The sequence below is a fragment of the Anopheles coustani genome, chromosome 3, assembly GCF_943734705.1.
Source record: "Anopheles coustani chromosome 3, idAnoCousDA_361_x.2, whole genome shotgun sequence".
Taxonomy (NCBI): Eukaryota; Metazoa; Arthropoda; class Insecta; order Diptera; family Culicidae; genus Anopheles; species Anopheles coustani.
In genome coordinates, this window is record NC_071288.1 from 43,916,463 (window position 1) to 43,933,006 (window position 16,544).

The 16,544-nt window shown below is 45.6% G+C and overlaps 1 protein-coding gene across 1 annotated transcript in view; it reads right to left on the bottom strand.

The window, feature by feature from the left end:
- LOC131272646 (CCR4-NOT transcription complex subunit 6-like) overlaps positions 1-16,544 on the bottom strand; it is a 122,489-nt gene that overhangs the window by 12,013 nt on the left and 93,932 nt on the right. The window lies entirely within an intron of this gene.

Genomic DNA, 16,544 nt, shown 5'->3' on the forward strand with positions numbered 1-16,544 from the left:
CAGATTTAAATGAAGATCTTGAAATGAGGCAAATGCAGTAGAAAACAACATCAAAAGTGGCCTCGGGACCGCTCGAGGTTCGCTTTCATCGTTGTGCCAGCCAGCCGGTCGTGAGCAGAGACAAGTGGCGCGATGGAAAGTCGGGAAGCACAACGAAGGATCGGCAAGAGGGGCGGGGGTGAGGAAATAAAACATAAAGCTGACAAGCCAGAATGGCGTCAAATTGGCTGAAGGCTGCGGAACTCAATGGAACCTAAAACAAATGCCAGCCAGCCAGCGAGCGGAAAGGCGCGCTGGAACATTTCAATGGTGCAAAACATACAGCTGAATGATGTGTGCCCAGACGTATGGGCGAAAATTATGATGTTTGCGTTTGTTTTCTTGTTTTTCTCTGCAAGCATGTTTTGCCGTGTGCCCTTTCGTCCTTATACATGCAAGACGCCCGCGAGAGCTTGGCAGCCAGGGTTTCCTTGGAGGCTGTACCATTCATAGGCAGAAAGACGTACTTGCCCTTCGGGCGGAAAAAAGCTCACATGCGGGCCCACAACCACTTCCTTTCTCAAGTGTACCCGTCGGAGCTGCTAATCATCGCCCGGGCCCATCGTCAAAACGAGATACAAAAGCCCTTGCGCCATTCAGCGGATCTTGTTTACTGCAGTGCGCCGCTTTTCATACTCGTTCGTCTCGCTAGGATTAAACCATTGAGTGAATCACTGTGAAGAACCACTTGAAGTACATATCCCGTGAGGTTATGTCCGGTTAGATCTGTCCATAACACCGGATACTCTGGCACATGCATACGGGGTTTTGAAAGCTAGCACTATCTCCAGGTCAATGAGAGTGCCAGAGATTATTCTAAAAAAGAAACTTAAATTCGTGTTTATTAAACTCAAACAGCCTCTTGGTTTTAAAGTTTATAGAAGAGTGTTTTCATACATAAAAATTGATATGAAGAAAACGAATTCATAAAAAAAAATTCAAAAAGTATTACAACTAATCGGGTTCTTCTTGACAGCATTGAAACACAGTTTACGTCATTACGGACAAAGATAAATATGTTTGTAGAACACAGTTCATAGTTGTGACTGTTATTATATTAGAGGCATGGTCAGTCCCTGTATAATTCCCCCGATATACTTCAACAAGCAAAGTCGGTCAAAGCTGGCTGTAGTCAAAACAAAACATACAAACGGAGTTCGCAACGGCAGCCGATAATTGGACGAAGAGGAACTTGTGTATCTTCAAGCTCAAATGGACGTAACGCCAACGCATCAACACGCATTAGAACAACAACGACGTTGATGGAACAGAGTAGACTCATTATGGTCTGGATATCGAAAACATCCAGATCAAGACAGCTGATGCAAGGCAGACCAAACACGCAATAGCGATACCGATTCTGAGGATGTCAGCGGATGGATCGCAGACTAAACATGCGACAATGATCTCAATTAACCGGAGAAAAAGAGTAGGGGCGCTTTAGTAACAAAGGAATTCCAGTAACGTGATGACGTGATATTATATTACTGCTATAATTGCCTTAGTACTTCTTACTAATCGAGCCTTTGTTCAACACGAAATTGTTGACAGCCCCTGTTGGCGACTGTTGTTAAAGTTCAACAAATAGTATTTGTTCATTGTTTGTCATATTATTTAGGTAAAATAGATGCTTATTATTATATTTTTAAAATATTCGTAAAGCCTTGTAACATAGAGCTTCGCTTCGTATAATGCAATTTGTTTCGTTTTGTATAAGCGGAATAAAAACTTGATAGACATTTCGACCGCTTTAAGACTTCGCAGATCGTATATCATTTTTAGAAATTTTGGGAAATTTTACATTTTTGCATATCTACTTAAAAAAAAACAAAACTAGAATAAGGTTGAGCTAAATTGGTGGTGCGACAACACTTGACATCGGTCTGTCACGGTTTTGCTACCACACCGCGCCTCACCACTATCGAATGTCAGCGGGTGGTAAGGCACAAGGCTACATTCCTAGCGACTAAAACACGCAGCAAAACCTGATGGACCTCGGTGTTTGTTTTTTTTTGTTCCTCCTCTGAACTCTAAACATTAAACCCGCTGGACCGGTTTCCGATCATGGCGCTTTTTCGCTTCCATTAGGATTGCCGTCCATACGCTTCAACGAACCGAAGTAATTATGTTCGAGCGCAGCGAATCGTCATTAAAACTTTAAACTCCTATGCTGTTGCTGCTTTGATTGATATCGGAAGCTCGGCGGCCGGTGTTCGGTGTGAAATGTGTTCTCCGAGCTCGACCAAAGCCAAGGCACTGCGGGTGGCCAAAAGGCTCCTTTTATTGGGCCAATAATGTTGAAGCTCAAGAAAGGTAGTCCCGCCGCTTAATGATCTTGTGAGCGATGTTTAATCCCGCTACTAATCGCTCGCTATACGCAGCCCTCCGAAGAAGCTGAACTAAGCGAGCTTGTTTTAGTTGAATTGATTTCAGATTAGGTTCGCAAGCGGCGTCATCTTAAGTCGGTGCATCTGTTGTGGAGGCTTTTCTCAAGGACTGTCGCAAGTTGGAAGTACGAAGTAGTAATGAACTTATATTTACTTGCATGATACGGTGGTAACTGTTCAGTTCGTCTCAGAGCTGTGTTTCTTGCTAAACTAACTTGACGTCTCAACGTTCGACTTCCAACCTTGCCGATACACTATGACATCCAACTCCGCGCACAAATGGTTTATTTGCATAACCCCCAGAGCGCATCGATAAATCAATTAGGCGGTCAATCTTCATCGCGAAAAGCCACCGGACCAGCTCCAAGCGTTCGCTAAAAACCAGAAATCCCACCTTCAAGGTTGACGCCGTTGCGTCAATGTTGGCATTTTCCTGTGCATTATCGGATCGATGTAAATCACAAAACCGACGGTGGATTGAAGACCACCGTGCACGAAGGAAGAATTTGATAAGATTATTTGCCGGACCGCAAATCCTTCGAGGCAGTGGTTTTTCGTCGAACATTCCAACTCGAAGTGACAGCTCCCGACCGTGAAGGAGGACGTTGCGCATGCCTTTGCGAATTCATATTTAATTACGTCCAATCAGCGGGCATGCATCGGCATCGGTTGGTCGATCGCGGCGGGTGTTCTGCCCAGATGCGATACGATCAGAAGTGCATCGGTGGTTGTCAAACGACGGAGCTTGACGGACTCGACCTGTAAAAAACAAACATTAACCGAGGGCTCGTGCAACCGGGGAGCGTTAGGGAGTTGTGCGCTGAAGCTCATGTGCAAGCTAATAAATTGTGTCAATGGCAACAGTGGAAGGGCATTAAAAAGAAGCAAATCCTCTCCCCCCGCCCCGTAGGCAAATTAGACGCGAAGGAATGCTAGGAACGCTGTCCTCTGCATTCCGAGCGACTCCACACCTGCTTAGAGCCGCCGCGAGCGAAATAACTCACGATGAACTCACTCGTTAAATCGATAATCCCAACCCTGTTGTGACGAATGGTCGCCCATTTCATGCTCGATGATGCTAATCGACTCGGACCGCACACCGATGTATTTTTTTTTTAAAAGGCTGCACAAAAATTTGGCAGACCAATAAAAACAATTAATGCGCTTTGGGTGGCTTCACGGGCCACAGGATACGGTGTAAAAGAAAAGGCCGGATGATGGATAAAAATCTGTTATTAAAAATGGGATTGATTTCAAAACAAAAAACATAAGCTGAAAGACATAGAAAAGAAGCTTCTTCTGATATATTAATCAAGTGGAACACGATAACGCTTCCACGATGAGAGGGATTGCCTTTTTTTGTTCGGTTTCGTACGTGCATCAAACCACATTCCACATGGGGACGAGTTTTTCGATTTGAATAAAACATCAACGGTAATTAGTGTAGCTTAATCATGGCGAACGAAAAACGGTGAATGCTTAATCAAAACCCGTGTCCGACTCGTGCGCGACTTAGAGGTGACACTGTTTTACTTTTCCGTTGCCCCAAAGACTTGGCAAACATTGGGTTGGGTTGCTCATCTGTTTCGACGGGCATTGATTTATGGCACTCACACAGACGTTACTGTTGTGCATCACCACCTCCAATTCGGAAAAAAACCGGCACGCAATTAACAGGCCCCAGGAAGGAATCAAGATCAATTAATGCTCCGCCTAATGTGGCACGATTAATTAGAAGGCCCATTTCAAAGCAGCAAACACAACAGCATTGCTGCGCAGATTAATGCTAAATGGATCCGTTGACGCCTTGGGTCGTGCGTGTGTAGTGCTGCCGCACGTTCGGTTCAATGGCGATAGAATCTTTGCAAATGACCCACAAACGTTCCTAAGGCGTCGGAAGAATCCTTCCCATCGCGTTGGGAGTAGAGTTCGCGGGAAGAAAAACGGACGGAGGCTTTATGTCGAAGGAGTGGCCGCCGCAGGAAACTTCCCAGGAACCGGGTAACCGAAGAGATCTCGATAAATCTTCACACCACGCAACACAGCAAGCTGTCGGTATCCGATGAGCGATTTTTTTCCGCAACAAAACAAAAAAGGGTTTCCCACTGGAGAGAACGAAAAAGAACGGGCCCCCAATTACCTCAAACATAAAATACGGCAAATTAGAAGCAGTTCCGACGGATGCCATAACAGTAAGAAGGCAGGCAAGAAGGAAACGAAAACAGGAGTAGAATTACGGAAAGGACCGGATTAGAATGTGGACAAGAACATCGAAACCCGTGCGTTGATGGAGCATTTCTCCCGCAGTCGTTAATTTGTCGTTGGTTTATTCTTATGTTTCATTTATGTCCTGAGCTTAGAAAACTCTTGCCCAGAAAGAGAAAACACACACACAGCAAGGGCGGGCATCATTGTTATGGCGGCACTGGTAGAGGCGGAATGTTTTTTCTCGTTTATTATCTTGCCGAAACAAGTTTCTAAAGTCAGGATCTAGTTTGGATTGGCTTGCCAAGTTCGCCATAACCGCGGGGCGGAAACTTGGCCCGCGGGGCATCTCCTGCGCGGACGTTAACGACATTTTTTCGACACACTGTCTATTCCCTGCTGTCGCCCGAGGGGGCGCTGTTTAAAGGAAGAAAATTGATCATAAAAAGTCACCCGAGGGGCCGAGCAAAGCTCTAATCACCCGTTTAAGGTTCTGTCAACATATTGGTACCGTGGTATTGCGGGAGATTCTATTAAGATTCGATTAAAGTGAGGTTTTGAAAACGAAAACACACAAATGGTTGTGGTCCCCCGAGCCTCGAGGCATCCAGTTTTACAGCTTCCTCCTGGCGGCTGGCGGTCTTCAAATGATTCAAAATGAAGCGGCTTTTAAAGGTCCCTCATGTGCGCCTTTTCGAACCATCATCAGCATTCGTAGCTGCTTATCTCTATATCCCTTCGACGCTTCCATTTCCCGGCCTTCAAAGCGGCCGAGGCTTGCGTAGTGTGTACCTTGCGGCATTGCCATTTCGGTAATTAATTTAAAGCTTGTCGGATTAGTTTTATGCCCTCGCGAAGGGCTCGCGGTTGTTTCTCAATTTCTTCCACACGCGACCCGGGTGTTAGTGCTGTTGCTGGCGGGAAAACGCACTGGTGCCAAACTCGTTGGCAACTAACTCGACCAACTCCACGACGTTCGTGCGGCCGTTGAACTCCTTCGCCCGGGACCTGGGGTCGCGCGAGGCCTGGGAACAGGATTAGCTGCGATTTGCGCCACGGAGCAACCATATTCTGGTTCTATAGAATGCGAAGGGGTCAAACCGGGGAATCCTACCCACTTCCTAGAGCTCCCTCTATCGCGGCCCTCGGCGAAACGATCGCAACACGTTCCGACGGACACCAGCGCAGCGTCTAAGGCGGCGTCTAAGTTCTCGGAGTTCCAATTTGACAATTTTAAGCATCCTCCCGAGCCGACGGCGAGGGTCTTGAGCGCTTACGAGAGGGGCCGTCGTTGCGCTGACAAGTATCTGTCAACGATATCACGAGTTTCTATCTTTCGACCGTTTCGGCCCTCCGATCTCCGGACTCGCGGATCGCTCTCTACTCCTCCTGGCCTACCGTTTGCGTCATCCCGTTTTGTGATGGCCGAGGGCGGATTAGAGTCGGATTTTCGGAAAGAAAGATCACTCCAGCATTCCACGGGCACGACACACACAAGCATTGGAGTTTCATTTCCCCTTTTATGTCCCTTGCTCTTTTTTTTTTTTGCTTTTGCAAAAGTCTCCAACACTTCACCCGACCGGTGTTAGATGTGCTCGTTTCGTTTTTCTTTTGGAAACGTGGGGTAAATTCGTTGACCTCTTGTAACCGAATATGTTTATGTTGAAGGGAGAAAAAATGGAAAGAGACATAATAAAAAGATAGCAACGAAACATAAAAATACCAATAGTAAACGTGTTGGATAAAAGTAGGTGGACTTATGGAAGGGCAAATAAACTTTCGAAGTAAAAGCTTAAATTTAAGTGAAACCGGATAAAAATGTAATCATTATAATTAAATTAGATGCAAACGATAAAGTTTGTCCAAATTAATCGTTAAATCGTTTTTCAAACGTGCATTGGATCTGTGAAGAAGGAACGTGTGCCAAACGGATTAAAACTTGCACCAAAGTTTAAAATTGATCAATTCATAGTGTGCCTCACACGCAAGGTAGAGAAATAATCGTTGCAATAAAACACACCCAAAAATCATACCGATTTGGCAATAAAAACTATCAAATAAATAGCACACTTAAACCGAACCTTCATCAATCAAATCAAACCTTGCCAGCGCATAACAGTTAATCCTGCCAGGTGATGAATGATTGAGTGATTCCGTTTGTTGCATTTGGTTGTTTGCGAAACGGAAACGCATCATGCATACCGAACAAGGAAATCGATATGTATGCAAGGCAAAACGGTAACCAAAACGATCCCGAAACCAATACGCACGGCCACCCAAAAATGCATTCCTTCGCATACAAAAGGTATGAAAAAGTGTTGGAACGAAAATGTCAGACATAGGAAAACATTTCAATTAACGATTCGGCCCGATAAAGATCAGATAAGTGTGCCACGATCTGTTGTGTAATCTTTTATAAAGAAATGTTTTTTGTGCTCGATTTTTTTTTTCTTTGCTTGAGCAGCATTATTTTGGTCCCTCACATTTGATTGATGTCGGTCTACACAAGGTTTTCTAGGTCTCATTGGCTCGATGTGAATAATAGCTTGCAGCGTGTTATTGATGATCCCCGCCGATCATCGGAACCAAGAACGTTTGCTTCGGTTTGTGCAAACCACATTAAAGAACACCTCCCAGCAAACGACGACATGGAAGGAACATCTCCATGTAGACCCAGAAATCGCGAGCGTCCTTTGGGGAAGAAGTTTTGGGCATGATTGCCAGCGATTATAGTAATTGAGAGGCAATTACGGCTGATGATGCGTACGTACCCTTGGCTCGGACGCACCACCACCAACATTGGTTGCCCTCGTGTGGAACGTATAATATAACACTTTAGAGAGGTTCTTTAGATGGGAACGATCGTGGATCGTTTTGAAGTATCGAAAATTGGTCACCCTCCCCGTGCACAACGTGCATACGATTTTATTACTTTAATTGTGGTCGTTCAGCCATTCATGGTGTGCTAAATACAGCGTTGCATCAAAATTCATTTGAAAATGTTTCAAAAAGATATTCTCAAACTATTTAGAAAATAATTTTGATTCTATTATTATAAAAACAAAGAAAATCATGCATAAAACAATCACGAACAAAACAAATTAAACAGGGTTGAGGATGATTATCAGTTAAACTTTAAACAGTCTATCTAATTCTTTCCCAGTGCCCAAGCTACACATACACAAGATTCTGTTAGGAAAGAGATAGCTTTTCCGCGTGGAAAATACTGTACAATTATTTTGTCAATACATTACCTTCGTATGGACGATTTGAGCTATCTCCATTTTTATTATGCTTTATTATAATCCCATCAACCTTTTCCCCTAAGGTGGGGAGGAGTGATTTTCTTTTTTTTATTGCCTATTGTCTGCTCGCAAACGCGCAAATGCAAATATGCAGTTCATATGGGTTCGGCGACAATAGGCGAAAAAGGAAATACGAACAAACACAAACCATCCAACAAACCGATTCAAAGCACCCGCTGAACCCATAAACAATTGATGTGGAACGAACTGTAGACTAATAGTCTAGGGCCCGAGACGCGCGTGATGCGTTCGGAAACCGAGCGGATTTAATTTATGACACGAGGGCGTGGTGCGCGGCGGCAGCGAAATGAATCTCGAAGAACATTCGAGTGCACACAGACACACAACCGTACGTTGAAATGTTTCACCTTTCTTCTCATATCATGATGATCAGGAATGGAGAGCGGGGAGGGGGGTGGGGGGGGGGGGGGGGTGTGCTAAGCAGAACTCCTATGACAGCGGAATGTGACGCACCACAACGAGGCGGCCGACAGCAAGCTCCACCCGTCACGCGCCTTCGCTTTTCGCGGGTTCGTCGCCTATCGCACCGTTGACATCTTTCGTTTGTTTCCGCGCAAGGAGTGATGCGTTATTCATCATCATCAGCCGCTATCGGTGGAGAACGATCGCCAGAGCGTTTCCCAGAGGGCCCGCCGTAAGGAAACGGTTTTTCAGGCTGGAGAGCAAAAATTACGCGAAAGTGAGAGGGGGGCGTGCGTATGGGAGGGGTAAAATTCGAGAGCGCTTATTCGAAACCGATCAAACGCCACACCGGTGATGGCTATTCCCCAACCCTCGTGTTAACCACGTGAAGGATGGAAAATGTGAAGGGAAAAAAACCGCCCGATAGGCAGACCGCATTTTCGCCGAGATAAATATTCGCCGATAAGCGACGAACCGCGCGTTTAAACACATTGTTGCGATTTATTTTTCCGTTCTCCCCCCCCCCCGTTTAGGTGCCGGTCTTCGATCGGTTCTGTTGAACAGTGTGTTTCAACTGTAAGAACAGAGAAAACCACAAGCGGGGAACACGGACAGGTCGGTTTTATCGTTGGAGAACCATTACGAGAACGGTGGTAGATCGATAGGCTGCAATTGGTGAGAAAAACAAGGATCATGTCCTGGCCTTGTTGAGGGGGCTAGTAAGACACTTTGTATACATTGCGCACAAGACATCACCGTTGCTGAAGATGGACGATATTTCATGCTGTCGTAGGATGAAGCTACGAATGGAAAAAGTATTCTGCTTTAATCGGGATGTTCATGTAGCGAAGGGTTAAAAATCAATTAGCCAGGGAAAAGCCAACAAGAACATGACAGCTTACTCATTCTATAACAAGGCGGGCGCGATGAAACGAGCGTCGGGCGTGCTACTGTTACGTAAATATTTGATGCATGTTACAAATCTATTCGCCCTTCGATCGCTCTTCTCTCCGTGGCCGATGTGCGATAAGTGATGGAGAAAAACGTGCACATAAAACATCCCACCGTGACGGTTTTGATGTGTCACTTTAACGCTCTCGGACGGGCTTTTGTAAAACGAGAATGCCGCCCGTTGAGGTGCAATCCGACCGGGATGACCTTTCCCATGGTACTTGGCTGGAAAATGTCACCCGACATTAATGCAAGCAGCACGCGGACAGAAATGAAAGTGCACCGGACGCGTGTGACGTTGATTTTTCTTCGAAAGAAAATCTATCCCTGCGAGAGAGGGCGTCACCGCACATTGGTGACATTTTGCAACGGGTCGCCGGCAGAAATGCAACACGACCTGGTAAAACCGATACCGGTCGCCTCGGCCCCACTGGCTACCGGGATTCTTGCCCCCCGCACCCCTCTTCCCAGCCCGCTTCATTACCCAGGACGAGTTTCAAGGACAAACAACTTTCACGCAACGCTCCACCAAATAGCGCCCCCTGGCGGTCGAGGTATTTCCAGGCTGCAACCGGAAAGGAGGTTTCGATGGTGAGTGGTGGGAAAACGGGCGTGTGTGTGAAGCACCGCATGCCAAAAGGTCGATCGCGAGCGATCCCGGAATACCGTTAGGAATGTGCAATTATGTGACGCTGCGTTCCGTGAGAATGCATTTGCGTTCTCCGCATCTTCCCAGAGGGGTGGGCGCCGAAGGGGCGGTGGGAAAGGGATAGAATAATTATAAATTAATGCCTTTATTTACGACCCGACCTCGCGGTGCGCAAATGTGCGAAACGACACCTGGAAAGCATACGAAACGACGGTCGGGTCGTTTAACGTTGCGTTAGTCCGTCGTTACGGCGCGTCGAATCAATTAAGCGAAAAGTGCACCTACATAAAAGCGGTATGCATGTAAAAAATTCCCCTGAACGATCATTACTCACTTTAATTGTCATTCTTTTCAATTTATTTTTAAGGACCATCGAAAAGTCAAATTTATCCTCTGAATGAATTTATATGGTTGAAACGAGGGTATTGGAAATCATTTATATTAATTCACCTTTTCAGACATCAAAAGAATTAAGGTTAAAGAGGCTCTGGTTAGGGGTAATTGAAAAATGCACTTTGCAGGTGATTTCAGTTTTTATAAAGAAAGCTATTCGCATTCAAACATCTCTATTATGTTGACGGCATGCAAGACGTAAACCTTAAGATGCCAAAAAATAATAACACCTCACAAACAAACAAACAAACAAACAAACAAACCAAACTAAAATAGAAACAGCAAGTCACTTAAAAGACGCTACCCTGCGCCACTTCCTGTGACAGGATTCCATACAACACGTACACGGAGCAGTACGGTAGAAGAATAAACACCGGCACAGCGCATCCATTTCGAACGTTTCAATGTCACAGCGGAAACAATTGAACCTCCATCATCGTACTTAACGTCGTGCCGCGGAAGGGAGGATCGAAAGGGCGCCTCGGTGGTGGGGGAGGTTCGAAAATCGTGCAAGAAAACAATAATCAGTGGGCAGCAGCAACAACGAAGAACGGAAGGCAAAAAAGACGATCTTGTTTTTTATTCCACTGCCCTCGGTGTCGTCTCAAGAACACACAAACACAAAACAAAAAAAAAAAAATGGTGACTATCACGCAAATGCTTATGGCGATCCCGTAATGAAAAGGAGTCTTTGTCGGGCGATCTGTCGCCCTGTCAGATGGGGCCAGTTGTTAAGAACGCGATGCAGCATTGCTAACGCACTCAAAGAACAAAAAAAAGGCCCATCGTCAAGCTGGAAGGAACGTGTGGTGATTTAAAAAATGGACATCATTTTTTGTTAACTCTCATCTGCATGAATATATGACGAGCCCTTCGGGGGTTCGGTCTTGTTTCTGCTGTCACAAATTTCCGCTCAAGAGGCATTTGGAGTTTTATTTCCTTTACGGCCGCGAGTGGAGTGGAGCGGGAATCTGGGAGTACCGGGGCAAAGTCACTCGAGAACGCGAGTGTTTTTGTGTTGTTTTCTTCCTGTTGTTGTTGCTGCTCGCAATCGATACAGCAATACTGGATCGATTGCACGGCGGTTTCGTGTATCATAAATGGACGCTCAACAATCTTTAAAAAAAAAAGAAACAAAACGCCGTTCCCGTTCGCACAATCCACTCAATGGTAATTTTTTACGACTCATCAGTCAGTGTCAATTTGGAGCCTTAAAGCATCATTCATTGCTTAATGCGACCCGACGTGGGTTTGATAATTTTTCATCGCCAGAACGATACCACCATTCGTGGTTTTAAAAATCGAAAAATTTGTGGTAAGTATTTGAAAGTGACTTTAGTTTTGTGGTTGGTTTGGGTAACAACAATAAGAGGTCGGCGTGAAAAGAACTCCGTGACGTACTTTTGCTTGATGGAAGTTCCATAAACCAAAGTTTGAACGAATACATTACTTTGACGTCCGCACAATTCACGGTGTCGCCACGCTTTACGACCGGCGCGTTTGCACCAGTTCCTCAGTATCAGGCCGCCCTGTGTAATCATTCTTTTCCAATCTTTATTAGAATTAACGTACGAACAGCAACGCACCCTGTGAAATTTTGTTTACTTTCCATTTGATGTTTGTTTACACCCAGTAGGCTGTGGTGCGCGTCAGGTGACAGTGTTGACAGCGCACCAAAATGATGTGAGCGGATGGAAACCGATACGGGTTCATTACACCTATGCGTATATCCGGACGTCAGAGTGTTAATAAGGTAGGTAAACCAAAGCAAGGTTAAAAATGGTGTATAATACGACCAGGTATAAATTAATTTTTTTTTGGGGTACCCAGTGCGCAGCGGTAGCGCGAGGAAACACCACGCCACAGATGTGGGTTCGAATCTATTATAGATCACCGATCTATAATATACCGTCTTTCGATCACGGAAACTCTCTTCGGAGTTTGCGACATGATCAACACAGCAGAATATGTAAGCGATATAAGTTTGAAAGACTTCCTTCTTAGGGTCCCTTCCTAGAGTCCCTCAAATAGATCCGTTTAGGCTTGCTGCTTATAACCATGTGACACACTCGTTCCCACTGGTGAAGATGCAAACTATCGCTTTATGGGAGTAATGACATTTAGCAGCAGATAAAGTAACAAATTTACTGCCGATTGATACGATCTACGAAAGCTGCGGCGATCGGAAATGCAGCAAAGCGTGGACGACATCATGCGACTGACGCTTATCGAAAACGGCTACACGGACTAGTGTAGAACGGAAGTTAATTCCGACATGCAGAGAGCCCGCTGCGTGCGTGTGAGTGTACACCTGAAGGCGATTTGCATCCGATCGAGGCAATCCAATTAATAGTATTTACATAAAATGGAAGATAATCGGTGCTGGACGATAGCGTCAAGCCGCCGTAAGATAGACCAGCGATAGGAGTCCATGGAGAGGGTAAATGTTTACGATGTTTAAAGCCATTTTAAAGCCAGTCTCGACCGTAGATGCACCATCGGTGAGATAATAATCGGCCGTAAAAAGGGAACTAGAAGTCGTTAAAACGAGTGTCTTTAATTTATAAGACCTTTAATTTTGGATTTAGAAAAAGTAAGCAAAACCTCTAGATAACGAGATTAAACACAATTACACACGGTTTTGTTAAATGAAATTCTCGGGCCAACGGAGCAGAACCGCGCCGATCGAAATTCCCAACACTCAACAGCGAAATACAACCGCATGCCAAAAAATGATGATAAATGACACCGCCGCCCGATTGCCCGTGGATCGCGATTAGCCAAAACTAAAACGGTATTTAGTGCCTTCGGAATCGCATTTCGCCGGTTCGATCTTTTGCCCGATGCGAAGCGAAAGCCCATTTTTCACCTGATTTGCGCTGGAACGATCGATGCTTGCCTCTCTTTTTTCGCCTGCTTGCGGATCGAGAATTCCAAAATTTCTCCCGACAGGCTGGGAAGCGTGGCCGCCCATTTGAAAATCGACAAGCGAAGCGTGCTTTCCTGCCCGGGACGGGAAAATTAGGAGAAGAAAAAAAAAACAGGCTCAAACATACCTACATAAATCAGGCATGGGGTGGCCAAAATGTGGCCCCCTAAAAATCATGTATCGGCGCGGATTGGTTCCGTCGGTTCGGCGCGGCAGCCGCGATGCTACAAATTAACACATTCTTTTGCGCGTGACCTGCCCCCGGAAAAGGAATATTTATACTGTATGGGAAGGGGAGGAGGCTGGTGGAATCATCCAGGACACCCGGGCTAATAGGTATGTTCCGAGCGCGAAATGTGAAACAATAAATCATTACAATTAGCCCCCGCTGCGCGATACACCAAAATACGCAGGATCGTTTCTGTTCTGGTTTTTTGTTTCTCGCAAGGGACCGAGATAAGAAGACGCAAGACCCCAAAACTCAACGAAGGGACGGGGGGATTGGAGGGCGATTGGCGATCGGTCGAGAAATGGCAAAACTAAACCGCGGGTCCGGGTGAGGAAAGAAGAACAGAACTTGCTCAACTATACCCGAAAAAAAATAAAACTAAAAACATAAAAATCTCTCACACAGTCAAATACCGGAGCATATCAAATGATCTTTGCAAGCGCGTTTGACAGCGATAAATGGTTTCATGTTTCCCGGAGAGGCCCACGTTCGGCCGAAACCGGGCACCGCATCAAGGGACGAGGATGGTTCTTGTTTTGGAGTTTGGTTCGGTGTTTTTTTTTTTGTTAAACGAACTCGGACAAGGGCTTGCTTTGGTTTTGCTTGCCGATGTTGGACAAGTTATAAGGGTCTCCTCAGTTTTGAAAAGGCTTTTTATTCTTCTCTGCTTGCCATTATTCTTCTATAGATTTTTGAACATGTGCTTGACAAATTATTTTTCTTACAGGGTTTCCTGTAGAATAAAATATCATCTAAACTCTCCAAGGATTTTATTATTTTGTTCCAATCCTGGCATAAAGTTTCGTCTACTCTTCAAAATCAAAAGGAACCAATCCCTTTTCCCACGACGCGCTCAAGTTTACCTTTACACATTATGTCCACCACCATCATTTTTGTCATCCACTTTGCTCTTATTTGCACAATCGTTAGAAAAACATGTGCGTAACCGGCTTCCACGCCAGGGCATCGAAAATCGCCAAGGTTATCGATCGTTCGGTTCAGCCCTTTTTTGTCAGCCTTCCGAAGCAGCACACAAAGATCGCGGAGATTGTTTCAGCCGACAAAAGGTGGTTTTACGGAAAACACTTTGCCATCCCCGTCCGTCCGACCGGGCCGATATCATCGTTGACCATCCGTCGCGCGTCTGATCGATGGCGGCACTCCGTTGGAACTGGAGCCGGTCGACAACTTCGACAAAAGGGCCCCAAAGTGTAGCCCTCAGCTATCGTCGCACAGCCTGCCAAGTCCAGCTCTTGTCGCCGCGTTCGTTGAATTATGCATGAGACGACGGCGAAATCAAAAATAAAGCAAATATCTTTGAAGACGGGAGGCACACACATCGAAGACGCTTGAGTATTGACAAGCAGTTAAATGGTGTTTTTTTTTCTTAGTTTGAGTGATATTTTAGGTGCCGATCTGAGCCAACCCAAGCAGGTGAGGGAATCGAAACAATGCACCGAAAACCGATTACAAATCACCATGCGGAAATAAGACGGCTTAAAAAAAAGAAGAACTCATCCAAACGAGTTGTGCTGCTGGTAGGACTACTGTTTACGAAAACCCACTTTTTTTACAACAAAGTTTGAAGAAGCGAAACAAACAACTCAACAATAGTCAATTTTATGCTATTTGAATTGCTTGACATTTAAACGCAGGGTGCCGACGATCAACAACAACATTGAACAGGCTGTTTTTAAACGTAATGTGATAAAAGCAGTACATACCAAGAGAAAAAGCATTAAATAAAATATTCATCAAACATACTTCGGTAATGTCAATTACCGACGGTTGACACCTTGGGATGGTGTCATTTTGAGGTTAGTTGTTTATTTTTTGCCATGTTGATGTTTGGCTTTACAACAAAAAAAAAACCAACCACATCCAACACAAGGCCCATGGTAAAATTATCCCCCACGGTTTCCGAACACAGAGCTGAACAATGAGGGATGAAGATTGAAAGAGCAATTTCCGCGCTCGCCAGGAGCGCAAATTTAAATAACCATTTTGTGCTGATTGTGGTATCTTCTCAAGCCTTTAGGAAAGTCGAGGCACCAATTTCGTGGAAAACGCTCACAGAACGACCTCGACTAAACAACTATCATTAAACCCGGGGTTCGGGTACAACACCACAAACCGTCGCGATTGATCTAAGATTGTCGCTAGAGGTGCCAGAAAATCTCAAGGCCCGCGATTCGGGATTGATCGGCGATTTGCGAGAGCGAAAGTGTTGTTCCCGTCCCGGCGAGAGATCGTGGCGTGAGATCTCGCACCGTCCGTCACGGTCCTGTGACAAGAAAATGGAGCAGCCATTGTTCCGGGAGGAGGGGCCGCACTGCGCACTCGAATTAAGTCGTCGCAATGTTCGACAGTTTCATTAGACTCGAGAGCCCGACGTCGCCCGCAATAACATTTTCCACCCGCACCCGAAACAGACTCGACGTTTTTATTTTTCCAGCCGTGTAGCATAAGCTGTAGCTTCCCGTGGCGGCGAAAACAAATTCACCAACCGGAGGGGAAAAGAGGAGGGAACAAAAACACTTCTTGGCGCAACAATGGCCAATGGAGGCTCATCTCGTTCAATCCCGGCACCCCAGATACATAATTCGGTTCGCAAACCTATTTCAACCTTTCCTTCCCCTGGAATTGCAGACGAATGTTAGGGTCGAGGGAGGGGGAGGAGGAGGGAGAGTGGAGAAGGTTGGATGGTTTGGTGCTTTTCTTTCACGAACTGAAACGAAAAACGAACGTGCCCGCCATTTTTCGACACTAATGATGGATGATGCCGGGGGCGGTAGCGGGGAAGCGGGTGGAAAACGGAAATTGCGCGGGAAATTCGAACCAATTTTCCAACCACCCAACGAATGGAAGAGAACGGGGGAAGTTCACAGTGTTTTTTGGCGGGGAAACGAAGGAGAGTCAAGTCAATTGTGTAGTGTAAATAGTGTTTGTTTTTACTTTTCATGCTCATGATTCCGCCCCGTTTGGCGGTACGGCGTGACCGGCGAAGGGGAGTGCGGGGTGAGTAATTTCACTC